Source organism: Polypterus senegalus, chromosome 13 (genome assembly GCF_016835505.1).
Source record: "Polypterus senegalus isolate Bchr_013 chromosome 13, ASM1683550v1, whole genome shotgun sequence".
NCBI lineage: Eukaryota > Metazoa > Chordata > Cladistia > Polypteriformes > Polypteridae > Polypterus > Polypterus senegalus.
The window spans coordinates 305,068-316,610 of record NC_053166.1 but is presented as its reverse complement, the minus strand read 5'-3'; the positions used below and the strand labels follow the sequence as shown (position 1 = coordinate 316,610).

The 11,543-nt window shown below is 44.1% G+C and overlaps 1 protein-coding gene across 1 annotated transcript in view; it reads left to right on the top strand.

The window, feature by feature from the left end:
* Positions 1 to 9,868: 9,868 nt before the first annotated feature.
* Positions 9,869 to 11,543, top strand: part of LOC120542143 — a 165,585-nt gene continuing 163,910 nt past the window's right edge. Inside the window, exon 1 of the mRNA XM_039774326.1 lies at positions 9,869 to 9,922. The gene's annotated coding sequence lies outside the window, so the exon portion shown is untranslated. The remainder of the gene's footprint in view (positions 9,923 to 11,543) is intronic.

The following is an 11,543-nucleotide window of genomic DNA, read 5'->3' as shown; positions in this document are numbered from 1 at the left end:
TTCTAATCATTGGCACCATTGGCATGAGCGTCTCTGGATTGCCCTCCGGCAATTACCAGCTGAAGCAGGTAATACCTGCTAAGAGGGGACCCTCATACTAACGCTCTCCTCTTCTTTTCCCTCCACAGTGGCTAGAAGATGATGAGTTGTATGAGAGGTTGGACATTAAGGAGGGAGAAAAGGACTGGTGGGCTACAGAGGGACTGAGCTGGGAAAGATGAGCAGCAGGTTAGGGTGATAAAGGATAAAGATGAAAAAGTACTCACAAGCGAGGAGAGTATGTGGAGCAGATGGAAAGAGTACTGTGAGAGGCTGATGAATGAAGAGAATGAGAGAGAGAAGAGGTTGAATGATGTGGAGACAGTGAATCAGGAAGTGCAATGGATTAGGAAGGAGGAAGTAAGGACAGAGATGAAGAGGATGAAAAATGGAAAACCCGTTGGTCCCGATGAGATACCTGTGGAAGCATGGAGGTGTTTAGGAGAGATGGCAGTGGCTTTTTAAACCAAATTGTTTAATGGAGTCTTGGAAAGTGAGAGGATGTCTGAGGAGTGGAGAAGAAGTGAACTGGTGTCGATACTTAAGAATAAAGGGGATGTGCAGGACTGTAGTAACTACAGGGGGATAAAATTGATGAGCTACAGCATGAAGTTATGAGAAAGAGTAGTGGAAGCTCAGTTAAGAAGTGAGGTGATGATTAGTGAGCAGCAGGATGGCTTCATGCCAAGAAAGATCACCACAGATGTGATGTTTGCTCTGAGGATGTTGATGGAGAAGAAGAGAGAAGGCCAGAAGGAGTTGCATTGTGTCTTTGTGGACCTGGAGAAAGCATAAGACAGGGTGACTGAGAGGAGCTGTGGTATTGTATGAGGAAGTCGGGAGTAACAGAGAAGAACGTAAGAGTGGTACAGGATATGAACGAGGGAAATGTGACAGTGGTAAGGTCTGTGTTAGGAGTGACGGATGCATTCAAGTTGGAGGTGGGATTACATCAGGGATCGGCTCTGAGCCCTTTCTTATGCAATGGTGATGGACAGGTTGACAGACGAGATTAGACAGGAGTCCCCGTGGACTGTGATGTTTGCTGATGACACTGTGATCTGTAATGATAGTAGGGAGCAGGTTGAGGAGACCCTGGAGAGGTGGAGAAATGAGAGGAGAAGAATGAAGGTCAGTAGGAACAGACATGTGTGTGAATGAGAGGTAGGTCAGTGGAATAGTGAGGATGAGGGAGTAGAGTTGGTGAAGGTGGAGGAGTTTAAATACTTGGGGTCAACATTACAGAATAATGGGGAATATGGAAGAGAAGTGAAGAAGAGAGTGCAGGCAGGGTGGAATGGGCGGAGAAGAGTGTCAGGAGTGATTTGTGACACACGGATATCAGCAAGAGTGAATGGGAAGGTCTACAGGCCGGTAGTGAGACCAGCTATGTTATATGAGCTGGAGACGGTGGCACAGAAGACAGAGCTGGAGGTGGCAGAGTAAAGATGTTCAGATTTGCATTGGGTGTGATGAGGATGGATAGGATTAGAAATGAGGACATTAGAGGGTCAGCTGAGGTGGGACAGGTGGGAGATAAAGTCAGAGAGGTGAGATTGCATTGGTTTGGACATGTGCAGAGGAGAGATGAGGGGTATACTGGGAGAAGGATGCTAAGGATAGAGCTGCCAGGGAAGAGGAAAAGAGGACGGCCTAAGTGAAGGTTTATGGATGTGTGAGAGAGGACATGCAGGTGATGGATGTGACAGAACAAGATGACGAGGACAGGAAGATATGGAAGAAGGTGATCCGCTCTGGCAAACCCTAACAGGAGCAGCCAAAAGAAGAAGAAGAACTGGTGAGAAGATGCCTAGTGAAGGCAATTGACTGTGCCCCTTTTGGTCTTCTGCCTTTAAAGCCCACCACAGCCAGAAAAGGCAGTAAGCTATGATTGAACTAAACCATAGGATGAGGCTCTGAAAAATGTAGTAAAGACTACCAGAAAAGTTGTGCTTACTTGCTTTGCTTTGTTGCTACTTTAATTATAGAGGCACACATAGATGTCCTTATGTGATACATTTATTGAACTATATTAAATGGGGATGGTTGGCACCTCAAAATTCTCCATTTGATCACAATAGATAGATAGATAGATAGATAGATAGATAGATAGATAGATAGATAGATAGATAGATAGATAGATAGATAGATAGATAGATAGATAGATAGATAGATAGATAGATAGATGCTCTATAATAGATGTGAGAATCCCCACCTCTACTGGATTGAATGGCTTTGTTGTCTGAAGGACAGACGGACAGATGGGCGTCCATAACATGAAGGCTCCTGGCTGCAGATCTTGTTTGCAACTCTGCCAACACATCGAGGAAAATAGGAGACGGCCGCTCGTCCTTTGAACAAAAGAATAATAAATGCCATAACTGACTACAAGTGTAATTTGACAGATCTTGGCTCTCTGTGCCAAGGATGTGAACAATTGTTCTATTTATAGAAGGAAGATCGCATTTTGCTCAGACTGGAAGTCATTTCACGTTACTGTAAGCGTCCTGCAATTATCGTGTACTTTTAAGGACTTTGAATTGAGCCTGGTTATTGCTTTCTGCTCGTAGTCTACTGTCTGCACCGCAGGTGTTCACAACACAGGAATCTTTAATGTCTAGTAGGCTAGCTAGCAGGTATGAGTACCATAGTGGATGGACTGGCATCCCTACAGGGACAGAGGGTGACTCTATAATGAGAGAAAGAGGACAGATGGGCATTCCGGCTGGGTCTGTTGTTGGTACCTTTCTTGGTTTGGGGAGGCCATAGCAGAAGGACAGAGGATGTCTGTTTCCTGAGGTCTTATATTTCCCTGATATATGGGGTGGCAGCATTCCCCTAATAGAGCTCCCATTCAGACATCTACAAGGCATGGTGGGAGTTGTAGTCCAAATAGTTAGCACTTTTGGGGTACATGGGTGGTTGCTACCAGAAGCAGCTTCAGGGGAACAATGTCCGTACTTTTGGGGGGTTCTGTTTGACCCAGAAGTTCTTCTTATGTAGAATGGTCTTGCAACAGAACTACTCTCGGATCCAACATGAAAAAAGCAAGCTCATCTTCGTCAAGGAGTCAGAGTCGGGAGGCAGACAGCAACATTCACCTGTTGGAGTGGAAAGAGAAGGGAAAGGACTGTTCATTATTTGTGATTGTGGTGTTTGGACTTTGTACATCAAAAGAAAGTATTGAGATTAATAAAAGTTCTTTTATTTGAACTTGAAACTGTGCGGGCCTGGGAGTTGGGGATCAGTAGCGCCCCCTTGTGGTAGGACTGAATGCAACAGATCAGGAAAACCTGAACTTGCCTTGAGTGATGGTATGAAAGTGCTTTGAAAATTAGGAACCCACTGGGATTTTACAAACTTGTTATCATCTACTCATGGCTATCTAAATAATGGTTATTTCATGTAGATGGGTCTTTTGCAAAAGGTTTCTTCTGTGGCCGTGTTTCCCAAACTTTGTGGTGTCATGAGCAAGATTTTCACATGCCGGTGTATTCTAAATACAAGGCACAATCATCTTGGGGGCTCTGGAGGAGGTCACCCTCAGTGAATTGAAGTCAAATCAGGTTGAGATCTCGCACGGTCATTAGATGAATCAACTGTGATCATCATTGCTTTTAATCCTTAGTGAATCAAGCATGATCATCCGTGCCTTGGGGGGTTAGGATTAGGTTAGGGAATTAAAGCTTTATGGCAGTGCACGGGCCAATGATCCCACAAAGAAAGTCTTATTTATTACTACTTGTGTCCATCCTTTCTTTATTTCTACAAGTAAGCTCTCTAAAATCTTAGTAAAAAGTTATGAATATTGTGTTTAAATATATATTCATCAATATTTTAAATCTGAATTTTATAGATAATAAAGCAGGGCTTCAAATTTATAGCAACCCCCTGCCGTTCAATATTGGAAGTGCAGAAATTCATCCATCAAACTAAAATGTCAATAAATGTTTCAAAACAAGATACAAAAACATTCAAATAAAGAGATTTAGGGTAGTAAAATCATTTTGAATTTGATATAAATATCCTTCTATATAATTTGATACTCTCCGTATGTTTGGTGTTCGTGTCAATACCTCGACTCAATACAAGTTAGAACCATCCAATGGGACTCTGCCTCTGTAGTTAGAACATAACGTGGCAAACGCGGACGCAGTATTGCATGATTGGCTAAGAATGTTCGAATGCTTCAGTGACGCCGCTGGACGGCCGAGTATAGTAAGTCGGTGTTGGTTCGAGCAGAAAACAGTAAGTTCAGTTGGTTTTTGGAATGTTGGTTTGGTGGGGCGTACTTTCCAGGACTAACATCGTCGACTGACTTAAACCCTTTGACAGCTCCGGAACCGTAAATAATTTAGAACGTATCGCCATTTGCTTGGTACGTCGAAATCTACCTTTGGGCAGTTTGGTTTTGGCATCCGCCCTTCTGACATCTGTTGGCAAACTGAGTAATGACGGCTGGGTATTAACAACGGTCATTGTTTAAATTTTAGCCGATCTCAGATCTAAAATGACCACACCAACATAATTATTACTCCGACTCTGATTAGTCGTAAAATACGGTTTGTTTTGAAAATTTGTTTGCTGGAAAAAATCAAATGAGGTGCGCCGACGAGCTGAGTTCACGTCTCTTCATTACATCAGCCGAAAATGTCTATTTTAAGCACAAATCAGTGCCATGATAACAAAATCATTTCAAGGACTTAAAAAAACAAATAATTCTTTGCAGAGAAAGTATGGTATTTGTAGCCCGATTCGATCTGGTTCCCAGTTGCTAGTATATACAGTATATATATATATATATATATACAGTGACCCCTTGCTATATCACGCTTCGACTTTCACGGCTTCACTCTATCGTGATTTTTTTCTCATACACGCTTACGTCACTACGCATGCGCTTTCTGAGAACTTTTATCTAAGCCCTACGATGGCTCCTAAATGTGCTGCTTTTTCTAAGCCTTCTGACAATAAAACTAAGCGCTGGAGGAAGATGCTTACTCTCCAGGAGAAGGTGATATGATTAAAGATGGCAATACCCTACAAAAGCCTCCTCACGCATATGAAAAGACAGCGCCAGCAACTGCCTATCAAGATGTTCTTCAGCCGCGCACCCAGACACCCACTGCCTACTCCTGGTACTCCTTCAGCGGAAGAAGACAACGACGCACCTGTTGAAGATACTGCACCACCTCTGAAGACTCTCCTACTGAGGTCGTGCCTTCATAGGTTAGTGGTTGTGTTTAAGAACTGTGTGTGTTTGTGTGCAATTACATGTACAGTACAATAATCTACCATATAAAAGCGTTCAGGATTGTCCTTCCGTCCCATGAGTGCAAAGTGTAGCGGTATTCCGCTTATCACAGACTTACTACTTGCGGTTTGAGGTACAAAGCGACGCGATGTGAGCAGAGTTCTGGTGCTCCCATTGTTCCCTTGCTTTTGTGCGCGATGCGCTGGAAAAATAGACAAAATTATGTCTCTGGAAATAATTAATGTTGATGGTGTACAAATGTCTCACCGCGTAGTAAATATCAGGGGAGATGGTGCTTGCTTATTCTCATCTATAGCTTATTTAGTGCATGAAACTCCATCCTTAGCGGTACAGATTCGGGCTGACATTGTACAACTTTGGACAGGCACTTGAGGGGATAAAAAAAAACGTAGGTTTTCGGGAGATGTTATGAATGGGCACTTTGATGTTCTCATTCCCTACACTTACATGCCTGATGCACACATGGAGCGCACAAAAATTGAGGATAAAAGTCGGTCGCCTTAAAAGGCGAGTGCGCCTAGTAATATGATATTTGTAACGTCTAATATGTCTTATTTTCTCTTATTTTGTCTAATATATTGGGTAATACGAGTGTAATGGTGACTAAAGGGTGTTATTTCATGTCTAGAGGGCTCTAATAATGTTAAAAAAACGTATTTAGAAGGTCGTAAACAGGTTTTCTATACTCTAACTGCAAAAATATTCGATTTATAAATAAAGAATCCTACTTACAAAATTCATTTATCACGGTAGAGTCTGGAACGGATTAACCGTGATAAACGAGGGTTCAATTATATATATATATATATATATATATATATATATATATATATATATATATATATATATATATATATATATATATACCGTATTTACTCGTGTACCACACGCCCTTGTCTAAGATGCGCACCCTAATTTTTAAAAAGAAAATCGTGAAAAAAGTTTTGCCCCGTGTATGATGCACGTTGTGATTGAATAGGAAGCGTTTAGAGAGAGAGAGCGCTGTTGAGCGAGAGCGCAAGCAAGAGAGCGAGAGAGAGAGCAAGCGAGCGAGCCCAAACAGAAGAAGTAAACATTACAGAATTACATTTCCTCGTGTATGACGCGCACCTGATTTTCGAATGCTAATTTTTGGGAAAAAATGTGCACGTGGTACACGCGTAAATACGATATATATATATATATATATATATATATATATATTTTCATTGCATTTTGTACTCTGAGTCTCGATGAACTGAATTGTGTTAGTGGTTACCTACCAGGTAGGTAATGCTTCTGCTACAGAGCCCTCTTTAGTTGCGAGAAGTGTACGCCTGATGAGCCCAAATGAGGGCAAAACACGTGTTGCTTACTCTTTGAATTATTTGACAGTAAAACTATGCAACATATATATATATATATATGTATATATATATATATATACACTGTATATCCTTTAATAAAAGCCCTGTGTGCGTCCAGGTGTCCGTGTGTGTGTGTCTTCTGGTGAAGTGCGCATGCGCGGGGCCACACGGTACGTGTTCAGTCTCTTCCTGTGCATTCTCTGTGTGTGCAGAGGGAGAGAGAGAGACACACACACACAAGTGCGTGCGTGCGAGAGACAGACAGACAGACACGCACGCACACACACAGGCAGACAGGCCCGCGCAAGACACACACACATGCACGCACACACGAGAGACAGACACGCACACACACGCAGGCAGGCAGGCCTGCGTGATAGACAGACACGCACGCACAAGAGACAGACACACACATGCGCGAGAGAGACAGAGACGCCGCGCGCACGCACGCACGAGACACACTCACACACACACGCAGGCAGGCCCGCATGGGGTACAGACACGCACGCAGGCCCACACACACACACATGCAGGCCCGCCACAGAGACAAACACACACACAGGTGCACGCGTGCATTGTTGCAATGTTGCTTTTCTTGGTTGTTTATTAAATTACAGAATTTTCCAATGTTCATTTTTTTTTCCCTGTGCTTAAAAACTGATTAAAAAAAGTGATTTTAGTTAGCGGGTCGTAAGGCTATAACGCGAACTCTTGCAGTGTTAGTTTTCTCTGTTGTTCAAGGTTTTCTTAGAGTTATTCAATGTTTTTACATTTAGTTTACTATTACGCTGTGCATTCAATGGTTTAATTAACTATATTTGTGCTTAAAAATCTTTAAAAAATATATATTTACATACAGCTCATACGGTCTGGAACGGATTAATTGTATTTACATAAAATCCTATGGGGGAAATTACTTCGGTTCCACCGAGGTTCCACTGTATTACTGTCCGACAAAATTACAGGCATTTTACGGAAATACAAACCCGTATTACTGAGAGAGAACATTAAAGGCACACAATACAGTGACACATATTACAGCCACATACAAGGTCCCTTGCCATTTAATATTGACTGCTCCTACTAATGTTTATGCACTACTGTTCTAGCGCCCGTTATTGTAATGGGCTTAATGTCTAGTATATATATATATATATATATATATATATATATATATATATATATATATAGATAGATAGATAGATAGATAGATAGATAGATAGATAGATAGATAGATAGATAGATAGATAGATAGATAGATAGATATAGTGACAATGGATGACGCTGTACCAACACTTAACCCGACACAGACAGACGCAGGGGACACACCTATAAAAGCACAAGCCCACCCTAAATAACGTGTTCCCCGTTCTGACGAGCCCACAAGACAGTCCAAGCACAAACACAATCAGAATCACAATTCCTTAACTTTCTTCTTCTCTCTTCTCCTCCACTCCTCCTGAAGCTTTGCCTCCCTCGTCCTGACTCTGGCCCCAGGAGTAATGACTGCTGGATCTTTTTACTGCGCCTCCCCAGATGTGCTCCAGGTGCTCGTTGACCTACTTCTGGCAGCACTTCCAGGTGGGGCAGAAAACTTGCCCAAGAGGGTTCAGCAGCTGTTGCAGCACCCCCTGGTGGCACCCCCCAATCCCAACAGGGCTGTAGATAACTCCAACTCCCAAGACGCCCTGCGAGAATCCGAGGCACCAGTGCAACCCATGGGGGCTGCCATCTAACCTCCCGGGGGAGGTGCTGTTCTGCCCACGCTTGCTCCCCTGGTCCTATCCATGAAGAGGCATCCTGGCCAGACAAAGACTCTGGCCGTCTGGGGCCCTATCAGTTGATGCTGGTACATTATTTTCATTTTCTATCTCGAGATCACTTGCATCAAAATCAGAGGGCGATAAGTCAGAGTCCGACTCAATAATAATATGCAAAATGCTGTCTGCAGAGTATTTGGCTTTGCACATTCGCTTTACTCTCTCAACAGATCCTCCTTCAGCCCTCAAAGAAAAATGTCAGCTAAAACGAAGGGGAAAAAAGTCCATTAGTAGCAAAAAGTGGTCACTAATTAAGGACAGGGTTAGAATGGACTACTGCAGCCACAGTAGCCCTTCAGGACCAGAGCTGGAGACCCCTGGTCTAGAGTTGACTCAGAATGGCACATAAACATCCAGTGAGCTTCTGTGGACAGAAACGATGAGAGAGGTCAGACTGGCTGAACTGACAGGAAGGCTACACTAACTCAGAAGACCACTATACACAACTGGGATGAACAGAAAAGCATCCAAGAATGCACAATGTGTCGAACTTTGAGGTGGATGGGCTACAACACCAGAAGACTACGTGGAGTTCCACTCCTTTCAGCCAAGAACAGAAAACTGAGGCTGCAGTGGGCACGGGGTCACCACAACTGGACAACTGAAGACTGGAGAAACGTAGCCTGGTCTGATGAATCTCGATTTCTGCTGAGGAACACAGATGATGGGTTAACAACATTATGAATGCCTTGTATTAATAGTCCAGGCTGCTGGTGGTGGTCTAATGGCATAGGGAATGTCTTTCTTGGGCACTCTTTGGGGCTGTTAATGCCAATCATGGTGTGAATGCCACAGAATGAGTGCTGTTGCCACTCATGTGCCTCCCAACATGTTCACAAATTACCCATCTTCTAATGACTACTTCGAGCATGATAATGCACCAATCTGTTTTTGTGAACATCTTTAGGGACCTTTCCAGTCACCGTCTCTCACTTCAGTAGAATACCACTGGGATGTGGTAGGACTGGAGATTCACAGCATGAAGGTGCAGTTGATAAATAAGCAGAGTACGTGTGATGCAATCATGTCAACCTGGACCAGAATCTCAAAGGAATATTTCCAACATCTGGTGAAATCCATGCCTGGAGGGATTGAGGCTGTTCTTTGAGCAACAGGGAGGCCCTGCCAGGGCTGGTGTGGTGGTCCTAAAGATTTGCTCAGTGAGTGTATTTTAAGACTGCTTACGTGCCCACTTTATCAATGTAAAAGCAAAGCCGGGCTGGCGTGTAGTCTGCTTGCATAAACGCGTCCATTTTGACCACCGAAGTTAAATGAAGGACATTCATAGCACAACCTCGCATGTCCTGTGCTATAAATATGGATCGCTAATGGAAATCCGGTTGCTGAGTAGATTGCAGCAGTAAACAGCCTGCCTCATCCCTGGAGATCAGCGGAGATGGCAGAGATCTTCCGGGAGCCGGCGAGTCCTGCGCTTTTCTCGGGTGAGCTTGTTTCTGGGTTTCTTCTGCTCTCTCCGAGGGGGTATGGGGTGGGCGACTTTAACAAAACGGGGCAGCGACAGGCTGAAGAGTTCAGAATTTATGTAGATATTTTAAACATCCATCTTTCTTTACAAGTGAGCAGAAGGGCGTACCCAAACGGGCGGGATGGACATGGACGAGGAAAAAGCGATGAGAAGAACGAGAGGCGCCGCTGTACCCCCCAAGTGTGCCCAATTCAATTCTCCTTATTAATTCAGTCCTAACAACTCTTCTCGTCCCGTTTGGTTCCGATAACTTGTTGTTCCGGATGACTTTGCTGTGTTATGAGTGGTCCATCGGCAAAACGAGCGGAGCTCAAATAACAGGCACACGCGTCACGAATGGAATGGGCAGGCGTGCAAATGTCATGTGGGCGGAGCAAACGAGCTCTGAGCGGCGAGCCTGTAGATACACGAAATGTCCGCCCTGGAGCTCCAAGTAGGCGGAGTTGACGCCACCTGCAGCCCTCCACAGTTCCACACCCAGTCACTGTCTTTAAGAATATAAGGTTATCTGTGAGGGCGGAGTTTAGGACGCGACGGGGATCTGCCACCCCCCATAAGATGCGATATGCAAGTAAAATAACAAAATATTGTAGCTGGTCGATGTGTAAAGAAGGGGCACGGTGGCATAGTGGTAGCGCTGTTGCCTCACAACAAGGAGACTGGGTTTTGTGTCCTGGGTGCACGCTGGACAGATCTACCACCAGGACGTTCTGGGTGTGTGCTCATGTACCCATGACTGTTTTCACCAACTGATGATTGTTAATGATTGGGTGTCTATATGCCAAAATTACCACAGTGCACCCTGATGACCTGTGATGGAAAGACGATTGATGCCACTTCCGGGTTATGGTAACTGTCCAGGGCCATCTTAACAGAATCATAGGCACCCAGGAAATGTTGTGAACTGGGGCCCCTGTTTTGACACCAAAATTGAAACATACATAGGCATCAGAAACATTGTACGCCCCTATGCTTCTGGGGCCCCGGGCCAGTGCTCATTGTGCCCATACGTTAAGATGGCCCTGCGCCTGAACCCACCTCTTCTACCTTGTATACCTCTTAACCGGCCCCACCGTCATCTTGCTTGCAGTCTGTAAAGACATCTCTTCTATCACCCGTTCATATTGTTTTCGTTATTTTGTTTCCATTGATTCTCCCAAATCTTTATCTTTGTTTGTGTTATCATTTACAGACCGTTCTGAGATTTGTTTTGGGCAAAGGGAGTAAAAGCAGCTGAAATTCATGGAAGGATGTTGGCTCACGTGAAAACAGCAGGGTGCAACAAAAAGAGGGAAAAGATTTAGAACAAGTGCACAATCTCAATCTGGCTGACCTTCGGCATTGCGCACAGAAGCTCCCATCGACACGGTGAATGCCTTCATCAGAGAAGACCGAAGGATTACGTTGTCCGCGGTGGTTGCACACTTTAATATCTCCTGCAGCCTGTGCTACCATAAAATTTAGGCAAGATCGGTACCCAACAGTTTCCTGATCTGTTCAGGCCAACACCCTTCAGTGAATTTCTGCAGGTTTAACTCTCTCTGTCCAAAATCATTTCATGACGGCCTGTTGTTCTA